At 46.7% G+C, this 13664-nt stretch overlaps 1 protein-coding gene across 2 annotated transcripts in view; it reads left to right on the top strand.

Annotated features, from left to right (window-relative positions):
- The window catches only part of LOC145515802 (uncharacterized), a 230318-nt gene that overhangs the window by 179494 nt on the left and 37160 nt on the right, over window positions 1-13664 (top strand). The window lies entirely within an intron of this gene.

The raw sequence follows: 13664 nt of genomic DNA, 5'->3' as shown, positions 1-13664 counted from the left end.
GGAGGCTGGCTATCTCGTCCTCTCTCTTTCCTGCTGCTTCATTACCAAGCCATTCATCTCCATAAGAAACAGCTTTCCCCAAAACTCGAGTTTTTGAGCCAGAAGTCAGCGTTTGTCCCAAGATATACATCACATCCTTCCAAGTAAGATCATAAAGCAGTTAGTACTGTAAAGGCTTCAATGTACTTTTTGGATCCTCTAAATAGTCTCCCAAATCCTCCTTGACTCTCTGTATTTCTTGATAAGAAAAGGGCTTATTAACTCTCATAGACTGATTATGTCTCCTGGTGGGTGCTTCATTAAGAGGCAACAGCTTGTGTGGCTCTTCCTCAGCCTCTCTGGCTGCTCTGCACATATGATCCCAGGGATAGATTGGAGAAACCTGCTTTTCTTTGTCTCTCTGTTTCCTGTCCTCCATCTCATCCCGTATTTCACCCTCGGTTTTTGCTGTCTGAGCTTCTCTTACTTTGATTGTCTGAGTTTCTGTTGAAACCAGAGTAGTCTGAGGTTGTACTGAGACAGGGGTTGTTTGGACCTCTACTTGGGCTATCTGAATCTCAGTTTGGGTTTTTACTGAGACCAAGGCAACCCTTCCTGGGGGAGGGGGGCGTTCCCAGACTTTCAGTATGCTGTTTGGAGCCCCAGGTACGGGGGCAAAGTAGGAGGACAGGAGGGAGCTGAAGGTCTCACACCCAAATCTATACCCTTAGGACATAAGTCTGGCATATCTCGCAGAGAGAAAAAGGGTAACAAATATGCTACTTCTACTCATTTCCCTTGTTTTCTATAGAACTGGTCTAATTATAAAACAGTATTATAATTAAGAGACCCTCCAACCGGCCACCATTCGCCGTCCTCCAATGGATATCATGGCCATGCAGTATCACATAGGAAGATCAGGCATGTCTTCTTTAAGCTCTGGGGATCAGCTCTATCCCAGTTTTTCAGGATACATTTCAAAGGAGTGAGGCTGGAATTGTTAGCTCCCATCTGTAAGAGAGAGAAAAGAGACCAGCTCTATCTTTCTACCAGAGGTGTCCCTCCTTGCTCTAGATGGGGATGTTGACAGACTTTCCACCAAAGCTTTCCTTCCCTGGTTGGACTTAGTCTGTCCCTTACCAACACAGGCACCATACACGTCCCTCCTGGTTCTACCACTGAGCCGAGGTGGAGATGCACCAGGGGTAGACCTGATGGCATCCCAGACTGATGTCCAGTTCCTCACCATTAAAACCTTGCTTGCCTCTGATGCCACCCGGGGTGCAATCGGAGTAACCTTCCGGAATGCCTCCCAAGACCACTAGGGGCAACATTTGTCACCTGAGTGCCTGTGCACGACCCTGAGTATAATCCTGACCACAATAAGACCGGTACGAATATAAAACTGAGATGTTCCTTCCAAGTGTCACCACACCAGTATAAGCGGTAGCAAAAGAGATGGTGAAGGGCTGGCCAGTGAGGAAAAAGTGATTTTTGTCCTAATAAGGGCCAGTCCTTCCATTTCATTCCCACAGATTCCACAGAAAGAATATCTAAGGAGTTGGGACAAAAGCCACTGGAAAGCCTCCTCTAGTCCATTGCTGCTGCTGCTAAGTCGCTTCAGTCATGTCCGACTCTTCGCGACCCCATGGACTGCAGCCTACCAGGCTCCTCTGTCCGTGGGATTTTCCAGGCAAGAGTACTGGAGCGGGTTGCCATTGAGCTACCTTACCAAAGAAAGAAACTCATTGTACTCATTAACCTCAGAGATGCTCTTGGAGCTAGAGCTCCATCTAGCTTCTGAACTTTCGACTCCTAGCAAGGCTAGGCACTTCCTGCCTACCAATACAAGTTTGGGACCTAAGTAACAATACACAGTAACAGCATAGATCATAAGTCCCATGAAAGTCTTTGATCTGACAGGTTAGTAGTTCCAATTCCCAAGAAGTTATGAAATAGTCAAAGAGACCGGAAAGTTTGACTGAGAAAGGAGAGTTCGGTCCACACACTTTGCCCATTTCTTGTCCGTCCCCGAAGGAGACATTGGGTGCCTCTTGGCATTGGCAGGTCGGTATAAACCCCCAACAGGTTTCTGCCATAAGCCCTATGAGGTCACCACGGAACCTCAAAGCAAGGCTCCTCATTTGCTTCCTTCAGGGCGTGTCATTCATTCACACAAGCACACTGTAGAGTTAGTAAAGTACAGCATAAAACGTGTTCACTAGGAGAACAAAGAACTAGTATCCAAGCATCCGTACTTGTCCTGAAGAATCCTGGATGAGCCCCCAAGATGAAAGGTTATTGCCGAACCACAAAAGACGCCGGGATTCTTGGCCTCCGGAGGAGAAGAATTCAATCCGGGGCCAGAGATGAGGCTTGATCACTCAGAGCGTTTGTGTAATAAAGTTTTATTAAAGTATAAAAGAGATAGAGAAAGCTGCTGACATAGACATCAGAAGGAACCAGAAAGAGTGCCCCCTTCGCTAGTGTTAGCAGGGGAGTTAGATACTTTTTAATTAGCTATTACAATGAATCAAAAGAATGTCTGGAAGTTGTAAAGATCTTGCTAGACCCACTCCCATAATTTACATTTTAAAATAACAGGATTAGCCAGAAGATTTTCAGGAAGGAGAAACTGTCCTCAAGCAGGATACATTGTTATATAATCCTTAGTACAGAGTTTAAACTGAGTTGTTTGTTGTGTAATCATCAGTTTGAGGCTTAAAGATAAAAACGTTTTATGTGACTAAGACTAAGGAATGTAGAGGGGAAAAAACGTTTGTCCTTTCCTCCTCTTTGAGAATTCCAGACTTCTCTCTCCTTGGGGACCCCCGGACTTCTTATCAACCTGCCTAGAAATTGACTCTCTCAGCTGAAAGAGGGAGCGATGGAGGATGAAATGGTTGGGTGGCATCACCGACTCAACGGACATGAATTTGAGCAAACTGCAAGAGATAGTGAAGAACAGGAAAGCCTGGCATTCTGCAGTCCATGGGTCGCAAAGAGCTGGACATGACTGAGCGACTGAACAACAAACACAAGGACTGTCTACCCCTGGTAACCACCATTCCTCTTTCTGTGTCTATGGATTCAAATACTTCTTAAAATAAAAAATACTTCAAAGATTTTTTAATCTTTTGGTCAACCCATGTAGCCTGTGAGTTCTTAGTTCCCTGACCACGGATTGAATCTGGGCCCTCAGCAATGAGAAATAGAGTCCCAACCACTGTACAACCAGGGAATTCCTGGGTTTAACTACCTGCCTTAGATATTTCCTCATATGAGTGGAATCGTGCAGAAATTGTCTTTCTGTGACTGGCTTAGTTTACATGCAATAATGTCCTTAAGTTTTATCCATTTTGTTGCATATAGTAAGATTTTTTTTCTTTTTAAAGACTGAACAACATTCCACTATGTATATTTGTGTATATATCACATTTTCTAGAGGTATATATCTGTTGTTGGATATTTGGCTTATCCCGTTGTCTTTGCCCTTGTGAATAATGCTACAGTGAACCTGGGATTGCAATATCTGTTTGAGATCTTGATTTTAATTCTTTAAGATAAAGACCCAGAAGTAGGTTTGGTGGATCATATGGCAATTGTATTTTTTGGATTTTGAGGACACCCCATGCTGTAATCTTTAATGGTAGTACCAGCTTCCATTCTCAATTTCTCAACATCCATGCCAGTACTTGAGTATTTTGTTTTAAATGGCCTTTATAATAAGCATAAAGTGATAGTGATATCTCAGTGTGGTTTTGCTTTGTAGTTCCCTGATAATTATTGATATTGAGCACCTTTTATATACCTGTTGGGTGTTTTTTTTATCTTGGGACAATTGCCGGTTCAGGTCCAATGCTTATTTTTAATTAAGATATTTGTGTTTATATATGGAGATGTTGGTACATGTGCTTGCAAGCTAAGTTTCTTCAGTTGTGTTGGAATATTTGAGACCCTATAGATGGCAACGTGCCTGGCTCTTCTGTCCATGGGATTCTCCAGGGAAGAATAGTGGAGTGGGTTGCCATGCCCTCCCCTCTAGAGGATCTTCCCTACCCAGCTATCGAACCCAAGTCTCATTATCTTTCCTGCATTGGCAGGCGGGTTCTTTACCACTAGCATCCCCTGAGAAGACTCCTGTAGGAACCCTTGTTTATTTTGGATACTAACTCTTTAGCAGATATGTGGTTCGAAAATATGTTCCCATTGTATAGGTGGGAACTATACTCTTTTACTCTTTTGATGATTTCCTTTGCTATTTGGAAGCCTTTTTTTTTTTTAACATTGTCCACTTGTCTTCTTTTTCATTGCTGTGCTTTGGATTTAATATCCATGAAATTAATACCAAAACTCATGTCATACCGTTTTCTCCCTATAGTTCCTTCTAGTAATTTTACATTTTTAGGCATCATGTATCAGGGTTTAATCTACTTTGAAATGTTTTGTGGGTGTGGTGGAAGATAAGAATCCAATTCCATTCTTTTCCTTCTCTATATCTGGTGGTTCCCACACCATTTACGGAAGAGACCATCTTTCTCCATTTTGTATTCCTGCAAACCTTGTCAAAGATCAATTGACTGCGTGTGTGTATGTGTGTGTGTTTTCTGGGCTCTCTATTATGTTCCTGTGGTCTATGAGTCCACATGTCGGTATCATACTATTTTAATGACTGCAACTTTGTAATATGCTTTGAAATGAGGAGGAGTGGTGTCTCCAGGTTTGTTTTTCTTTCTCAAGGCTGTTTTAGCTATTCAGAGTCCTTTGTGGTTGCATATGATTTTTATGACCATTTTTCTAGTTCTGTAAAGAATGCCTTTGGATTTACTCGGGGACTTCATTGACTGTTTATATCATTTTGGGTGGTATGGGTATCTTTAAAACATTAGTCTTCCAACTGATGAATATGGGATGTTGTTCTACTTCTTTGTGTCTTCTTTTATGTTTTTCCTCAGTATTTTGTAGTTTTCAGGGTAGAAGTCTTTCCCCTCTGTGATTCATTCTATTCCTATGTTTTTAACTTTTCTTAATTTCCTTTTTGGAGTTTTCATTTTTAGTGTACAGAAACACAACTGTTGTGGTCTCAGCATTGACTCTGGTTACAGCAGTGAGGGACTAGGGCAGATAGTGGCGATTGCTAGTGCCAGAAGTGTGCACATGCTCAGCTGTGGGTCTGTAGGTGAATGCACAGGACAGCGGTATATGCATAGTGGCAAGGACAGGGCCCGTGATGGGATCTGGGTTGGATCGCAGGCACAAGTTCAGTTGCTGAGGACAGAGCTGGTGGCATATACATGCCTGGCTTCAGGACCAGGACTAGCTTTACTGCATGTACGATGGCTGTGCTGAGTTCCAGGGAGGCTCTGACTGTCATGGGTCCTGTTAGGGAGGGTGGAGGGACTCAGCACTGGGAGTCTGAGATGTAAAATCCTGTGAGACCTTCTGCGCTGAGAGCGCTGGGCACATGCAGTGGTTGTGCTGGCTGTTGGTTTCCTCCATAGCTTTAGCTCATTTTAATTTGTGCTACTGTTACGAGAAACACATTGACAGAATGATTGACCAAAGACAACCTGGAAACGAATCCAATCACCATAAAATCCAAGACTGTGAGCCACGTGGCAGAGCAGTTCTCTTGGGTTACCTTTCCCTGCTACTTTCTACCCTGCCACCCCTTATCAATAAAGTCTCTTCCTTTGTCAGCACGTGTGTCTCCTCGGACAATTCATTTCTGAGTGTTAGATAAGAACCCCCTTTGATCCCTGGAAGGGATCCCTTCCTGCAACACTACTGTTTTGCTTCAGCTTCTTTAGTGGACTCCTGAGCTGTTTCAGAGCTATGTTGTTTTTCTCACTGGTGGCTTAGAGACTAGGATCTCCTACTAAACCATCCTCCTGACATCCTCTGTATACCTTTTTGAATCAGTTTCTCACTTTCTACACACGTCCTGCTGGCATGTGAATAAGGATTGCCTTGAATCTAAAGATCGATAGAATTTAAATCTTATCATTATTGAGTCTTTAAATATGTAAGCATAGTACATGTCTCTATTTAATTATGACTTTTACTTTTCTCAGACATTAAATTGCACAGTTTCTATTTTACAGGTCTTGCACATATTTTATTAATTCCCTGGCAAAATATTTTGTTTTTGGTGCTATTATGAATGACATTTTACTTCAATTTCAGATTGTTTGTTGTCTCTATGTAGAATACACTTGAGGTTTTATATATTGACTTGTATTTTACAAATATGCTAACCTCACTTATATGTCCCCTAGACAAGGAAATAGCAACCCACTCCAGTATTCTTGCCTGGAGAATTCCAAAAACAGAGGAGGCAGGCAGGCTTTAGTCCATGAGGTCACAAAGAGTTGGACACCTCTAAGTGACTAACACACGCAGTTATATGTACTAGTGGTGTTTTTGTAGATTCCTTAGGTTTTTCTCTGTATATTATAATTTACTCTGAAGAGAGTTTGCGTTTTTCCCTTCCAACTGTAATTTGTTTTCATTATTTCTTGCCTAATTGCACTTGTGAGAGCTTCCAGCCCAATGTTGAAGAGAAATAGAAAAAGTAGGCGCCTTTCCCTTATCCTTGATCTCAGGAGAAACAATTCAGCCTTTGTTCATTAAATGCAGTGTTAGCTGAAGTCTTCTTTGTTATTTTTGATGCCAATTATTAGACTGTATCAGAGAAGGCGATGGCAACCCACTCCAGTACTCTTCTTGCCTGGAAAATCCCATGGACGGAGGAGCCTGGTAGGCTGCAGTCCATGGGGTCGCAAAGAGTCGGACACGACTGAGAGACTTCACTTTCACTTTTCACTTTCATGCATTGGAGAAGGAAATGGCAACCCACTCCAGTGTTCTTGCGTGGAGAATCCCAGGGATGGGGGAGCCTGGTGGGCTGCCATCTATGGGGTCGCACAGAGTCGGACATGACTGAAATGACTTAGCAGCAGCAGCATTACATTGTATCCCTGTTTCCAAAACACCATGAAAGTGGGCATCTTGGCCTTCTGCTCGATTTTATTTTTTATTTTCCACTCCAAAGCAATCAGATGGTTCAGGAGTAGAATGTTTTGTAAGCCTGTATTGCAACCATATAGCTGTGCACCATATCTCCCCGTTGTGCGAAGTCTCTCTGAACTTGGATCATCAATCTGAATCCTGCCTTGACTTATTCTTCCTGGCCTCTTCTCAGGGTCTTTCTCTCTCCTTCTTTTTGAAGTTTTTAAAAAATATTTTTAAATTAAATTTAAATTTTTAATTAGAGGATAATTGCTTTACAATGTTGTTGATCCAGTGGTTAAGAGGCTGTCTTCCAATGCAGTGGATGTGGGGTCTTCTTGTGACCGATGTAGGATCTTTCCTTGCAGCCGGCAGGCTTTGCTCTAGCTGTGGCACAAAGGTCTCTGTCATCACATGGAAAGTGGCATCTAAGTGCCTTGATCAGGGGGTCACACCAGCATTCTCTGCATTGGAAGGCAGATTCTTAACCACTGGATCACCAGGCAAGTTGCATCAGGGTCTCTTTTCATTTGGGACTTCTTTAGTTATCTTGGACTTTGCTCTAATTTTTTCTCTCGGACAACTAGACCAAAATCGTTTAGGTATTTCTGTGATTTATTATTATTCCCTCCATGCCTGTCCTGAAGGAGTGTAGAATGGACTAAACTCTCACGGATTGATCATGGAAGATGCTCCTGAGACTGTGCCAGCCCTGAAAGTTTACTCAGAGCTGCCTCTGTGGTAGAACCAGTGATGATGTGAATCTGGGCTTGTCCTGCTATCATCTGCAGGGCCTCTTCACCTGGCTGTGTTGTGTGGACCATGCTAGTTTCTATTCCCCGGCTGCCCAGATACAGAGGCCTGTGTGCAGCTCTGCAGGCTTTACCTGTGGGGCCTCTTTGTTTATTAAGTAGTGAGTTTGCTGTTACCACAGTAATCTAGAAACGGACATGATGAATCCATGTGTGTGTTTTCTATGATGTCCTTCCGAGTGGAAGATGTGTTTCTGTCATCTATCTTGTCTGTCTGCTTAGGATCTGCTGAGCTCTGTGGCTTCCTCAGGTACCTGCTTGGGGCACATAAAAGAACATCTGACCCTTCCATGTGAACCCCTTCAGAAGCCTGGGTCTGAAGCCCCAGCTGTGTATCCTGTGTTCTGATTCCATGAGCATGGCCAGCCTAAAGATGAGTGTAAATATGTTATACCATTGGAACTATACTCAATATAATAGAATATATATAAAAAGAATTTTCAAGGAAACTTCAAGGTATGATGGTAATACTGAAGCAGTGGATGTATCTCTGCAGGTCTTCATATTGCAATCATGAGGGCAAGCCCTGTCCTCAACTATGGCCTGATTCTGGCCTTTTCCTTGTTGGAAGCTTGTCTCAGTCTTGCAGCCTCTGTCCTGCCACCCAGATCTTGCGCCTATCTCTCTGTGACTTTCTGGTTTCCAGGTCTTGATCCATGGAGCAGTGTGTGTTTCTGCTTGAACTCCCCCATGGATTCCTATGGCCTAGGGTCAGGGTACATCCTCAAAACATCTTTTCCCAGCAGATTGAGAATATCTCATTGCAAGGTCCACAGAGAAATACATGGCCAGAGAGCATTTTCCTCCCCCAACCAGGTTCCTGTTCTCTGTGTAGGGATATTCCTGTTCTCTGTGATGCCTCTGAAGCTTCAACTATGGTATCCCTCTTCCTTCCACCTGCTGTATTTACTGGGTATCTTTCACTTGAATTCTTGTCTTTCCTGATCAAGCAGATGGACATAGGACTCCATGAGGCTTTGTGTTCCCAAGAAAGGTGACCCAGACACAGGGACTTGGGAGGAGGTAGGTAATCAGGAAGGTGATGTCAGGTGCCTAAGTGAGGAAACTCCCAGTGAGCCTCCCAGTGGTTAGAAGGAGGGCAGGGCAACCCACTCTAGTATGATTGCTGGAAGGATCCCATGGACAGCGGAACCTAGTGGGCTACAGTCCTTAGTGTTGCAAAGAATCAGACACAACTGAGGTAACTGAGCACACAAGCACAGTGGCTCAGCAAGCTCCCAGGTTCTGGAGAAATCACCAAGCAGGTGGGGGAGATGCAGGAGTTTGAAGAGGGGAGTGTCTGCAGTGGGGGATTATCCCACAGCTGCAGGTGAACTCAGGTTGGCCTAGGGGGAAACGGGGCGGGGCTCCTATGATCTCAGAGGGAGGCTCATGTGAGAATCAGAGACCAAAAGCCAAGGTTTTTGATGGTTACCTTCCCAGCCATCTGAGGTTTGGATGTCAGACTGAAAAGGATTTGGGAGCAGTCAGATGCTGCCTTTTCTACTAACCCCAGATTAGATAAGGATGCTATAGATTGGAGGAAGGCAGGGAGAGGGGAGGGGCCAGTGGGCAATATGGAGGTGTCTCCCCAGCAGCCCCAGGAGTTCTGTGCAGCTGAGCAAGAGCCAGGAGACGGATTGTGTCTGTCCCAGGAGGACCAACTGCCCCTCACTCATCTCCACCAAATCTTTGGATGGGTCCTGTCACACCTGTACACTCACTGCAGAGCAGGGTGAGTTTATATCCAAGACGGTGGAAGAGGCATCTAACTTATCTGAGTGGCAAATGTCTTTTCAGAAGGCCTGGAGCTTTCACATCAGTTAGGTGGGGGTGGGATGGAATACATATCCTGCGTCAGATAATGAGAAGGGTCCCTGCTCCAGGACCTGCTCACACCTGCTCAACTCACCTTAGCTCCCACAGAGGCAGGTCTCCATCTTAGAAGAGGCCCCAGCCAGAGCCTGGTGGGGGTGGAGTGGTGGGCAAAGACAAGGGCCCAGGGTCACTCTGGGCAAGGAGACCTCCCCTGGGCCCCCCAGGGTCCCCTCCACAGGGAGAAGCAGCCGCTCTGGATCACCTTGGGGACCTGTCCTAAGCCTCCTCACCATGAGAACCTTAGAGATTCCCCATCCTAGACCCAGCCCTATGGGGTAGGCCCAACAGACTCTTTTCTCGGGGGGAGCTGTTGGGTGGGAAGAAGCTCTTAGAGATGAGGTGGGGTCAGGCGAAGAAGAATGAGACAGCGTGAGCTTAGGGCCCAGTTGGTGGGCAGGCAGCAGAGAAACAGGAGGAGCAAGAAACCCCAGGCCCCTGGACGTCCACCCTGAGTGTGAGGCCCAACTCACAGTGTGTTTATGTGGAAGCAGCTGAGTCCGCAAGTTGGGGGTTGGCATTAGGATCAACTGAGGCCCAAGGAGTGACAGAGTTCAATACGTGGACCTTGATCCTTTGTTCTTCCTCTGCTGTCAGGCACTTAGGACAAGGGCCATTGTTCAGTCATTATTTTACTTTGGCCTTACCCTAGACTTGGAGACTGGAGACAGTTTGATTTTATAAATAGAAATCAGAGGCCCAAACAAGGACTGTAATATGTGCACAGTCACAGGGTGAGTTAGCAGAGCTCGTCTCCACAGCATGGACGGGTGGGGGAAGCTGTGTCTCTTCAGCAGATGCTTTACCCCCTCTGAGCCTCAGATTCTCCCTTGTAAGACAAGGGTGATTACTCCTATGCCTCAAGGTTGCTGTGAGGCTGAAATTTGGTGGCTGATGCTCATGACCTGTGGGTCCTGGTGACAGAAGTGAACAGACCCTCTAGCAGATGTGACAGAAGTGATCAGACCCTCTGGCTGATGTAATGATCATTACCCATGCTACACCTGTTGAATTTGTGGAGGAGCATCTGACAGCACTGAAATCCAGGTGCAGTGGGAAGGCACCCTGGTGATCTCCACTGTAGTTGCGTCCTCCCGCCCCCTCTCTGAAGTCAAATCTCCAATGAGTAAGCACTCTCCTGTGAATTTCAAGGCATTTTATTGCTGGAATCCTCTATAATCAGACACCTGGATGTGGCAGGCTGCTGACATGACTTAGGGATCAGGCAAGTGGCTCCCTTGGGTGCCTGGCAGGGACAGTTCCATCAGCAGAGAGAACTTGAGTATACTTTATTCTGTAAGAGAAGGTGCAGAAACCTGGTGAGGCCTCAGGGTTCGAGCAGACATGAAGCTTCACTGAACACAGGGGAGGGGTCTACAGAGGGAGGCCTCTGAATGTGAGTGGGTAAAGGAGGGTACGTCCCAATGAGTCTTCCTCCAATGGAACAGAGACTGTGTGGTCTCCCTGGAGGGCTGAGGGCAGTCTCCAGGGATAGAATGGGGGACACTGTTGAGGACCACCTGGCAGGGCTCTGGAGTGACTCCCGACAGTCTTCAAGGGTGAGTTGATCCCTGTCTCCCTCCTTCTGGCCCTTGGACACTTAGAGTTGAAACAGCTGCTTGTCCCACCACCTCTATGGCAGCAGAGAAAAGATTCACCCTGATCCTCAACTCTGGGCACCCTATGCCTGGGGAGGGCAGGAGGGCAGGAGGGCAGCTTTTGGAACAGCCTCTTCTTAGGGCATGTGTGGCATAATGGCCCTTTGATATCCAGGGACCAAGGACATATGTGGGTGTTAGGTGGAATGGGGTAGGGACTTGAGGCATTAGGGAAAAAACTGATGTTTGGAGAAGGGAAGGTCTCATTAGGAATGGATTCCAGCAGAGTCAGGTTCCTGTGCTGGAGAGGCTGGAGTCAGGGAAGCCAGTGCTGAGGGCCTAACTCCAAAGGCAGGTGTCACCACAGAGTCAGGAGAGCCTGGAGGGTCCCAGGCCGTGCCCAGGCAGAGCTGAGCAGTCAAGGCCAGCTCAGGAGCTCCAGGGCTGGACTGAGTCTTCCCCTATGATCATTTCCCACCCTGTGTGTATCAGCCACATCCTCTCTACATCCTCATTCATGAGAATCTTTTTGCTCCCAGCTTTCCGGGGAAGGGCCAGGCCAGTGCCCTGAGCAAACCCCTGACACCCTGCCCCCTCTAAAGGCCCCACAGACCCCACACAGGCACATTCACACACAGCCTGACCCATCAGAGCGCTCAGAGCATTCTGTTTATCCTCCGCTGTCAACTTCTCATCAACACAGCTCTTCAGAGTATCGGCAGTTTCCAGTACATCAGGGTTTTGGTTATACTTTTCAACTTGTTCAAGATAGGCCTCATGGCTTCCCGATATGAACAGGTCAAGTGTCCCTCAAGGCTGGGCAGATGTCATCACACTCTGAAACAGAAAGAGAAGGGGACACTCCCTGAAAGGCACACATCAGAACACCCTGTTCCCTTCCCCCTCCCGACATGCTCCGTGCTGCCCCGGGAAGGTGTCAGAAAGCTTGGGGAGCCCGGGTCCCAGCCACTCACTTCCACCCGCGATGAGGAGCCAGGCAGTGCAGAGCAGCAGGAGAGCTCCAGCCCGTGTCATGGTGCCGGTGGCAGGTGCTCCCTACTCACCTGGAGCCCTTTTATACCTGTGCTTGTCCTCACCCCAGGTGGCCTGTGTCAGATGCTTCCTTTTTTCAGGAGATTCTGGCAGGCCACAATGTGAAGTTGCCTGGGGCTGCACAGGAGGAGCTGTGTGTGTTGGCAAGATGCTGGTCCTTGAGTCCACAGAGGGCACTGGCTCAGCGTCCTCCCTGCTGGAGGGCTCTGAGGGAGGGGCAGCTGACTCAGGAAGCTTAACAACCGAAAACCCCCGGGTTGACCAAAAAGGGCAAAAATGGTCCCCAATCATGCCTCCTGAATGATGGCCCATGGGAGCCTGTCAGAACATGTGACCTTGGAGACAGGTTGGTGTGGACTTATGGATTTTCAGGAACTCCCTGCTCAGGAATGCTCTCACAGGGAGTAAGTGCCAGGCAGGCCAGAGCATGTGCCCTGAGCCCCTTGTCAGGCTCTCTGGTGGCTCCCGCCCTGCTGTTATCACTGTGTCCTTGATCTTGTCAGTGGCCTCTGTTGGGCCACTCTCCCAAATCAGTTTCTGCTGCTACTGCTGCTGCTGCTGCTGCTGCTGCTAAGTCGCTTCAGTCGTGTCCGGCTCTGTGTGACCCCATAAACGGAAGCCCACCAGGCTCCCCTGGCCCTGGGATTCTCCACGCAAGAACACTGGAGTGGGTTGCCATTTCCTTCTCCAATGCGTGAAAGTGAAAAGGGAAAGTGAAGTCACTCAGTCGTGTCCGAATCTTAGCAACCCCATGGACTGCAGCCTACCAGGCTCCTCCGTCCATGGGATTTTCCAGGCAGGAGTACTGGAGTGGGGTGCCATTGCCTTCTCTGAAATCAGTTTCTAGAGCCCTGAAATCTCTTGTAGGCTCTGCCCCAGAAGTTTCTAGTTTTCTGTTGATGTAGACCTAACCTGGTGACTTTGATAGTACCTTGTTCTACACAGGGATATTTTCTGCAGCCTCTTCTTTTTCTTTTTAATTAAATTTTTTTTTGTATTGGATTATAGCCAGTTAAGAATGTTATGACAGTGCCAGGTAGACAACAAAAGGACTCTTCCATATGTGTGCACATTATCCATTCTTTCCCATAGTCCCGTCTCATCTAGACTGCCACAAAACAATGAGCAGAGTTCCCTGGGCTATACAGTTATCCTTGTTGGTTATCTGTTTATTTAAAATGTATTTATTTTTAATCGGAGAATAAATGCTGTCCAGTGTTGTGTCAGTTTCTCCCATATATCAGCATGAATCAGTCAGAGGTATACACATGGCCCCTCCCTCTTGTACCTCTGTCCTACGTCCCAACCTATCCCATCCCTGTAGGTTTTAGGAGCA

Source organism: Giraffa tippelskirchi, chromosome 7 (assembly GCF_054371585.1).
Source record: "Giraffa tippelskirchi isolate mGirTip1 chromosome 7, T2T-mGirTip1v1.2.pri, whole genome shotgun sequence".
NCBI lineage: Eukaryota > Metazoa > Chordata > Mammalia > Artiodactyla > Giraffidae > Giraffa > Giraffa tippelskirchi.
The sequence above is the reverse complement of the archived record's forward strand: the minus strand, read 5'-3'. Positions and strand labels throughout refer to the sequence as shown.